The sequence below is a fragment of the Cebus imitator genome, unplaced genomic scaffold, assembly GCF_001604975.1.
Source record: "Cebus imitator isolate Cc_AM_T3 unplaced genomic scaffold, Cebus_imitator-1.0 Scaffold43, whole genome shotgun sequence".
NCBI classification, from domain to species: domain Eukaryota; kingdom Metazoa; phylum Chordata; class Mammalia; order Primates; family Cebidae; genus Cebus; species Cebus imitator.
The window spans coordinates 4,702,063-4,710,313 of NW_016107358.1; the positions used below are offsets into that span (position 1 = coordinate 4,702,063).

The 8,251-nt window shown below is 46.6% G+C and overlaps 1 protein-coding gene and 1 pseudogene across 4 annotated transcripts in view; both read right to left on the bottom strand.

Moving 5' to 3' along the window:
- The window catches only part of LOC108302951 (transmembrane protein 14C), a 110,730-nt gene that overhangs the window by 12,685 nt on the left and 89,794 nt on the right, over positions 1 to 8,251 (bottom strand). The gene's annotated exons all lie outside the window — the stretch shown is intronic.
- On the bottom strand, positions 451 to 3,436 carry LOC108302942 (annotated as a pseudogene). The gene has a single exon (XR_001824602.2). The product of XR_001824602.2 is annotated as a TRIO and F-actin-binding protein-like (transcript).

Here is an 8,251-nt window from a genome sequence, read left to right on the forward strand (position 1 = left end):
AAATATCAATCATGAGGAAGAATAGACAAATCTCCTGTGCAGAATGATTCTAACTAATCTACGTAGCCACTCTACCCTCAAGGAGGAGTTTTTTGTTTTTTTTTTCTGAAATGTTTTATTAAGTTAAGAGCTTCAGGGAGCAGGAGAGAAACACCTTTTGCATGGCACAGCCTCAGAGGAGGCTATGGGACCATGAGGGCAGCTGCTGACTCCCTGTCTGGAGCCCCATGGTATAGGCCGTGTGGGGTAGGAAGTGTTAGAAGGAGGTAGGGTAGGAAGAGGGTGGCAGGCTCCCGCCTCTCCCCTGCAAAGACAGCCTGCCATGGCCACTGCCTGGGCCTCTGCCAGACCCCTGGGGCAGGGCCACCAGCCCAGAAGCCCAAGCAGAGGGTGGCTAGGGGCCAGGGTTGGAGGCACACAGCCACCGGGAATTGCTTTTTTCTTTTTTTTAAGTATAAAGTGTTTTGGAAAAAAAATCTATATAAAAATCTCTTCACATATAAAATCCTGAAGAAGGTGCAAGGTAAGATCCAGTGTAAGGGGCACATTCAGATATGCAGAGTGTGTGTGTGGGTGCATGCAGGTGTGTGTGTGTGTGTGTGTGTGTGTGTGTGGTGGGTGCAAGTGTACATGTGGCCCACAGAGGGTAAGGAGAAACTTGGCTTTGGACTTCCATCCAGCAAGGAAGGAGGGCGGTTGGTCCTCCAGGCTGAAGGCTCTGCAGCTAGGCAGGACCTCTACTCAGCCAAGCTGCTGCACATGGAGTCCTTCTCTTGCAGAGCGGCCATGGCAAGGCGCAGGTGCTCCTTCAGCTGCTTGATCTCCTGTTCTGACCGCATCTTGATATGGCTCAGCTCCATATAGATGTCCTGGTACTTTCCCGAGGTGAAGCACTTATCCTTCTGCATCACCTGGAGCTCATCCTGGAGGCACTGCACCTCCTTCTTCAGGTACTGGAGTTCGTTCTCTTTTACACGAAGCAGCACCTCCAGCTCGCAGGAGCTCTGCTTGTTGCTGTGCCCGCAGCCATTGCCCATGCCCTGTGAGGTGATGAAGCTGCACAGCCAGTCTATCTCCTCTGACAGGCGGGCATGCAGCTTCTGGTGGTGGTGCAGCAGCTCCTGGCCCTCCTGCTGGCAGTGGTGCAAGGTGTGCCAGCACTCTTCGGCATGCTGCATCAGCACCCCAATCTCCAGGCACTTCTGTGAGTACTGCTCCAATAGCACCTGCAGCTCCCGCTTCAGTACCTCCACATCTGACTGGTGTTGCTTCCGGAGGCCATCTGGGCCCTGCTGGAGCCGCCATGTTTTGCTCAGCTCTTGGCTCAGCTCTTCCTGGTGGGGTTCTTCATCACTTCAATGGCTGAGGCCGTGCCTGCAGCCTCCTCACCCAGAAGCCACTTCTTCTCCTGCTGTAGCTGCTGCAGCTCCCACTTGTGGTGCCGCTACAGCTCCTCCATCACCTGCTGGTGCGAAGCCTCCATCTCTGCCAGGCTGCGCTCACATGACTCCTGTGAGATGTAGCCTGGGGAAATGTGGTCACCCTCTGGGGATCTTGGTGCACTGAGGAGCCTCCCCTTGGACATGCCATGCCTCCAGCTGAGTCCGAAGAGCCCGAACCTCCTTCTCCAGTGCCTCATGGCTGTCACTTTGGGGCCCCTGGCTCTCTCTGTGGCTTTGGTTGAGCAGGGCAGTAAGTGGCACCCAATTATTCTCCCACAAAGGCAGCTTCTCCAGTTCCTGCCACTTCTTCTCGATCTCCTCACTGAGGTGGCTCTGCTGGTTCTCAGTCAGGGGGGCACCCAGGCCCCAGCATGGCCTCTCAGCGGCAGGCACCTCTGGGGCCCTGCTATCTGTGGCCTCGAACCACTTGCGCCCCTCCTTGGAGTGCTGGGCCAGGTCCCGCTCCAGCTCCTCCTGCTTGGCCAGGCAGTCAGGAGCACAGGACAGGGTGCGGGCCCACTGGGTAGGCCTGGGTCAGTGGGGAGAGCTCCACGTAGTCCAGGGCCTGCTGCTGCCTATCTACCTTCTGAGGGCCACCCTGCTGATGACTTCAGGGCCCGCCCACTGCTCCCCTGCCTTCAGGGGACCCTTCTGGGTGCCATAGCTGTGCAGCACGTTCTCCTTGTTACAGTCCAAGAGCTTGGTTACATCTGGGGCTGAAGCTGGACACACGGTCTTTCTCAAAGCCTTAATCCAGTTCTGCCGGATGCCTGATGTCATGGCCAACAAGGTATAGACAACATCCTTGGTGTGTATCTGGAAGCCATAGTTGTGCTGCACTGCGTACTCAGTAACATCTACAGGAACACAGGCCGATCTCACCATCCAGCTCATCTGCCTCCTTGGCAGTGGAGTGTCTGTAATATTTGAGGCTTGAGTCTGTTAGCACAAACCAATGCTTCTTCCACTGCCAAGTAGAGGTGGTGGTGAGCCAGGGGGAGGGAGGCTCTCCAGACCCATCCAAGATCGACATCCACCCCTTCTTGAAGTTGAGCAGATGGGGCATCATGGCAGCACCCTAGGACAGCAGGAAGAGGAGGCAGGAAGGTGCATGCAGCTCTCAGGCTGCGCTCCAAGGTGCGGGGATGCCACTGCCACCGCCCCTCGGCCGCCTGCCACCCTGCCTCCAGTCCTTCCCTTCCCTAGCACATAATTCCTCACTTCTTAAGTATGGCCTGTGTATAGTGACTTCCTTCTAAAGAGCACAGTGTGGAAAGTGGGGAATGGAGGGAGTAACTTCTCAGTGGGGAAACTAGACAAACAGTGCCAGACGGCCACGTGACCAATGTCAACATCAACAGTGATAAGTCATGCTACCAGCATGTGTCTTGATATGATGGAATGAAAATGCCACTTTACCTCTGTGATCTTCCTCCCAAAACACACAGAATCCCAGTCTAATCATGAGAAAAACATCAGACGAATTCTAATTGAGGGGCATTGTACAAAATACCTGAGCAATACACCTCAAAATTGTCAGAGCCGTCAAAACAAGGAAAGTCTGAGAAACTCACAGTCTAGGGGAACCTAAAGAGACATGATGACTAAATGTTATATATCCTGGATGGGATTCTAGAAAATAAAAGGAAATTAAGTAACAACTAAGGACATCTGAATAAAGTATGGACTTTGGTTAATAACAAGGCATCCATATTGGGATATTAGTTATAACAAATGTGCCATGCTAACATAAGATGTTAATGATATGGTTTGGATCTGTGTGCCCACCAAATCTCATGTTGAAATATCCCCAGTGTTGGAGATGGGGCCTGCTGAGAGGCGATTTGGTCATGGAGACAGATCCCTCATGCCTTAGTGCTATCATGATGCACCTCCTGATGAGGTGTGTGTCCTCAAAAACAATAATTTACTGTTGGAATTGGAATTAGGAATTGGATAGTGAGTGAGGTCTCATGAGATCTGGCTGTTTAAAAGTGTGTGGCACCTACCCCCAACTCTCTCTCTTGCTCCCACTCTGGCCATGTGAGATGCCTGCTTCTACTTCACCATCCACCATGATTGCAACCTTCCTGAGGCCTCCCCAAAAGCTGAGCAGATGCCAGCACCAAGCTTCTTTGTAAAGCCTGCAGAACTGTAAGCCAATTAAGCCTGCTTTCTTTTTCTTTTTCTTTTCTTTGAGACAGTCCCACTCTATCACTCAGGCTGGAGGGCAGTGGCGTGATCTTGGCTCACTGCAGCCTCTGCCTCCTGGGTTTAAGCAATTCTCTGCCTCAACCTCCTGAGCTGTTGGGATTATAGGTGCTGCCATCACACCCAGATAATATTTTTGTATTTTTAGTAGAGACGAGGTCTTACCATCTTGGCCAGGCTTATCTTGAGCTCCTGACCTCGTGATCCACCACCTCAGCCTCCCAAAGTGCTGGGATTACAAGCATTAGCCTCCACGCCCTGTCAAACCTGTCTTCTTTATAAATTACCCTGCCTCAGGTGTAAATAACAATGCAAGAATGGCCTAATACAGTTAATAATCAAGGAAACCAGGCACTAGGCATTTGTGAACTCTGTACTGTCATCCTAATTTTTTTGTAAATCTAAAAACTGTTCTAAAAAATAACATTTAGGTTGGGTGCAGTGGCTCACACTTGTAATCCCAGCACTTTGGGAGGCCAAGGCAGATGGATCACCTGAGGTCAGGAGTTTGCGTTCAGCCTGCCCAACATGGTGAAACCCCATCTCTACTAAAAATACAAAAAATTAGCCGGGCACGGTGGCAGGTTCCTGTAATCCCAGCTACTTGGGAGGCTGAGGCAGAAGGATCACTTGGACCCAGGATGAGGAGGTTGTAGTGAGCCGAGACTGTGCAATTGCACTCCAGCCTGGGCAACAAGAGTGAAATTCTGGCTCAAAAATAAATAGATCAATAATTAAATAAAAATAACATTTAAACAATACTAGTGATTAAAAAAAAAAAGGCAATCCTGTCATTTGCAACAACATAGATGGAAGAGGAGGACATTACGTGAGGCAAAATAAGCCAGACACAGAAAGACATATTTCTTGTGCTCTCACTCATTTGTGGGAGCTAAAAATTAAAACAATCGGACTCATGGAGACAGAGGACAGAATGACGATTAGCAGAGCTTGGAAAGCAAAGCGAATGGGCAGGGATGAAGTGGGGATGGATCATGGGTGCTAAAATATAGTTAGATAGAATGAACAGATGTAGTATTTGGTAGCACAAGAGGGTGACTACCATCAACAATAATTTACTGTTGGAATTGGAATTAGGAACCGGAATATTCCTAACACAAGGAAATGATAAATGCTGGGGGTGGCAGATACCTCAATTTCCCTGATTGAATCATGACACATTGTACACCTGTATCAAAAAATTACATGTAAACATATGCACCTATTATGTACCCATAATAAAAAAAAATGTTTAAATTAAGTTTATTTAAAGTGAAAAACAGGCCAGGCATGGTGGCTCATGTCTGTAATCCCAATAGTTTGGGAGGCCAAGGTAGGTGGATCACCTAAGGTTGGGAGTTCAAGACCAGCCTGACCAATATGGAGAAACCTCGTCTCTACTAAAAATGCAAAATTAGTGGGGTGTGGTGACGCATGCCTATAATCCCGGCTACTCCAGAGGCTGAGGTAGGAGAATTCGCTTGAACGTGGGAGGCAGAGGTTGTGGTGAGCTGAGATCGCACCATTGCACTCCAGCCTGAACAACAAGAGCGAAACGCCATCTCAAAAATAAATAAATAAAGTGAAAAACACATTCCACTTTCCTAGGTCTTATCTTTGTCAGCAGAATTCCAAGAACAAAGAAATTATAGAACAGAGGCTTTCACTAGAAGGGCAAAAATGTCCTCCTCTCCACATCTAAAGCCTGCTAGGTCCTGCTTCAACATATGTTTTACAGGCATTTTCTTGTATAGGATATTGACCAAACTGGTGCATTGATCCAAATCTAGCCACAAGAAACCTAATGGGATAAAGATCCTACACTGATATTTTGGAGTCCAGCAAATACAATGGGAGCTGATGAGTAATCCACAGCTCTTGTGGAAAACATGCTGGGGTTTAGCTGACACTGAGATTTAACAGTGTAAAGAGCTCACTCTTGGGCAGCAGCTCATGGAGCAGACAGGAGCATGGCCAGACAAGATGTCGCCCTGGTCACAGGCACTCCCAGTGAGCCACACTGGGTGTTTCTGGGGTGGTGGTGTGGTTTTGAGTCAGGATCTCACTCTGTCACCTGGCCTGGAGTGCAGTGGTGTGATCGTAGTTCACTGCAGCCTCAAACTCTTGGCCTCAAATGATCCTTCCACCTCAGCCTCCCAAAGTGCTGGAGTTGCAGGCATGAGCCAGCATACTGAGTCATCATTCTGGTCTTGATCATCCTCCCTGGTTTGCTGCTACTCTACCCTTATGCCCCAATAATCCCCATTTTGTGTGTCGGTACTCACCCCAACAGCCTTCCCAGGCTGACAGCCTTTGCTGCCAAACTAAAGGACACTGATAGAATTACATACTCAAGAGAATAGCTAACATTATTGAGTGCTTATTTTATGCCAAGCACTATGCTAAATAATTCTCATATATGATCTGATTTTATCCTCTGTCAAAGGATATTTCAATGCCTGAAATCAAAAGCTGAAATTATTGCTAAAGAACAGAGTGATGCTTATGAGCTACAGGGTCTCTGAGCAAAGCAGAGAGCAGCATTTATATAAGCATTGAGTTCAGGGACTGGTGCATTTTCAGAAATTGAGGTGTTAGGGGTGAGTTGATATTTAGCTCTGGGAGTGCAGTTATTTAAGTGAAGCAGTTGTTGGTTGGCTGACCTTCAAAAATATTGTCATTCCCTGAGACTATTGTTAGTGGGCTGTTTATAGGAAGTGTGGGTCATCACTGATTATCATCCTAGTTACTGTGGTGAGTTGTCATTGCTCCATTTGTATAGGTTTAAATCAGGCTGGGTGAGGTGGCTCACACCTGTAATCCCAGCACTTTGGGAGGCCAAGGCAGGCGAATCATCTGTGGTCAGGAGATCAAGACAAGCTTGGCCAATGTGGTGAGACCCTGTCTCTACTAAAAATACAAAAATTAGCTGGGCATGGTGGTATGTGCTTGTAATCCCAGCTACTTGCGAGGCTGAGGCAGGAGAATTACTTGAACCTGGGAGGTGGAGTTCGCAGTGAGCTGATATCGCACCACTGAACTTCAGCCTGGGCAACAGAGCAAGACTACTTCTCATAAATAAATAAAAAAGTATGCGTTTAAACCTAGATCTGGTAATCGCTTGCTGCTGAAGCCAAAGAATGAGTGGTTTTCTTCCTTTGGAGTAGGGTACCTCTTACTCTCACATCACAGAATACTATCATGTGGTTGCTATTATTTTCTCCCACCAAAGACTTAGAGAGACCAAGGTTGAAAGAAGGTTAAGTAACTTGTTCAAGTCATACAATTGCAGGATGGGGGCTTAAACCCTTCTCTCTCTGTATCCAAGACTCCTGTCCTTAAGAGCTAAGTTATACTGGGGTGAGGATAAGATGGCAGCAGTATTGCTCTACCGTGCACTCATCATGCCTTGAGTATATGAGATAAGATATTAGTAACCTGGAACATACTCAGAAAACAATGAGGATGAGCAAATGAAAAAAATAGTGCTGTTCGATGTATTAATTAGAGTTCTCCAGAGAAAGAGACTTAGAGGAGATGTATAGGTGACATATAGGTGAAATAGAAATAGGCGTAGGCGTAAATGTAGATATACATATAGAGAGACATTTAGTTTAAGGAATTGGCTTACGAAGTCATTGAAACTGGCAAGTCAGAAATATGCAGGGCAGGCCAGCAAGCTGGATGTTCCAGCGAGTCATGGTTTCAGTGTTGGGTCCAAATTCTGGAGGGCAGTAGGCTGGAAATGGGGGCAAGTTTTCTATGTTGCTATCTGAGAATTCCTCCTTCTCCAGGAAACCTCAGTCTTTACTCTTAATAAGGTCTTCAGCTGAGTGGGTTGGATAAGCCCCATCCACATTATGGAGGATAATTTGCTTTACTCAGAATCAGCAAAATTGAAATAGCATAATTTAAGATTAGACAAGATTATGCATATAAAAAGCTAAACACATTCCATATGGAGAAGAAAGAGGACTAATAATATCCAAGGCCAATATATTTCAGACTTTATCTCTACTCCTCCTTATGATAAGTTGACCATAGTAATCTGTAACTCTTATTTCACCCAGTTATTCAGTGGCTGACATTTTCCTACCCGCTGTACTACTGATGGAAAATACTCACGATCGTCAGCTGTGGCCATAAGTCCCTAAAGATTCAATTCTCTGATGAGGTCAGCTTGCCCTGAGTCTGTGAAATGTTACACCAGACATCTGCTGAATTTGAAGAGAGTACGAAGCAGTGACAGAATAATAAAAATTATCACTGACCTGTATCAGTTGTGCAAATGCCAGGAAAATCATTTCAAGGTGATTTCTCAGGTATCTGTAAAAATGGTTGCTCACTGATAACATCTTTCACTCCAACTTGAATATCTAGAGTATTCCTTGGACTTTAAATATAAAAGTTTTTCTCAAAAATATAAATAAGTCTATTTTAAATAATCCAGCAAAGACTGGACAAATAAAATTTGAATTCCCACGGTTACTTCTTACTTTTTAAATGTTATCCAAGAGGATTTCTAAATTTAGTAAGAAATCCATTCTAAAATGTAGACATGGAATCAAGGATAAATTTACCTTTTTTTTTTTTTTTTT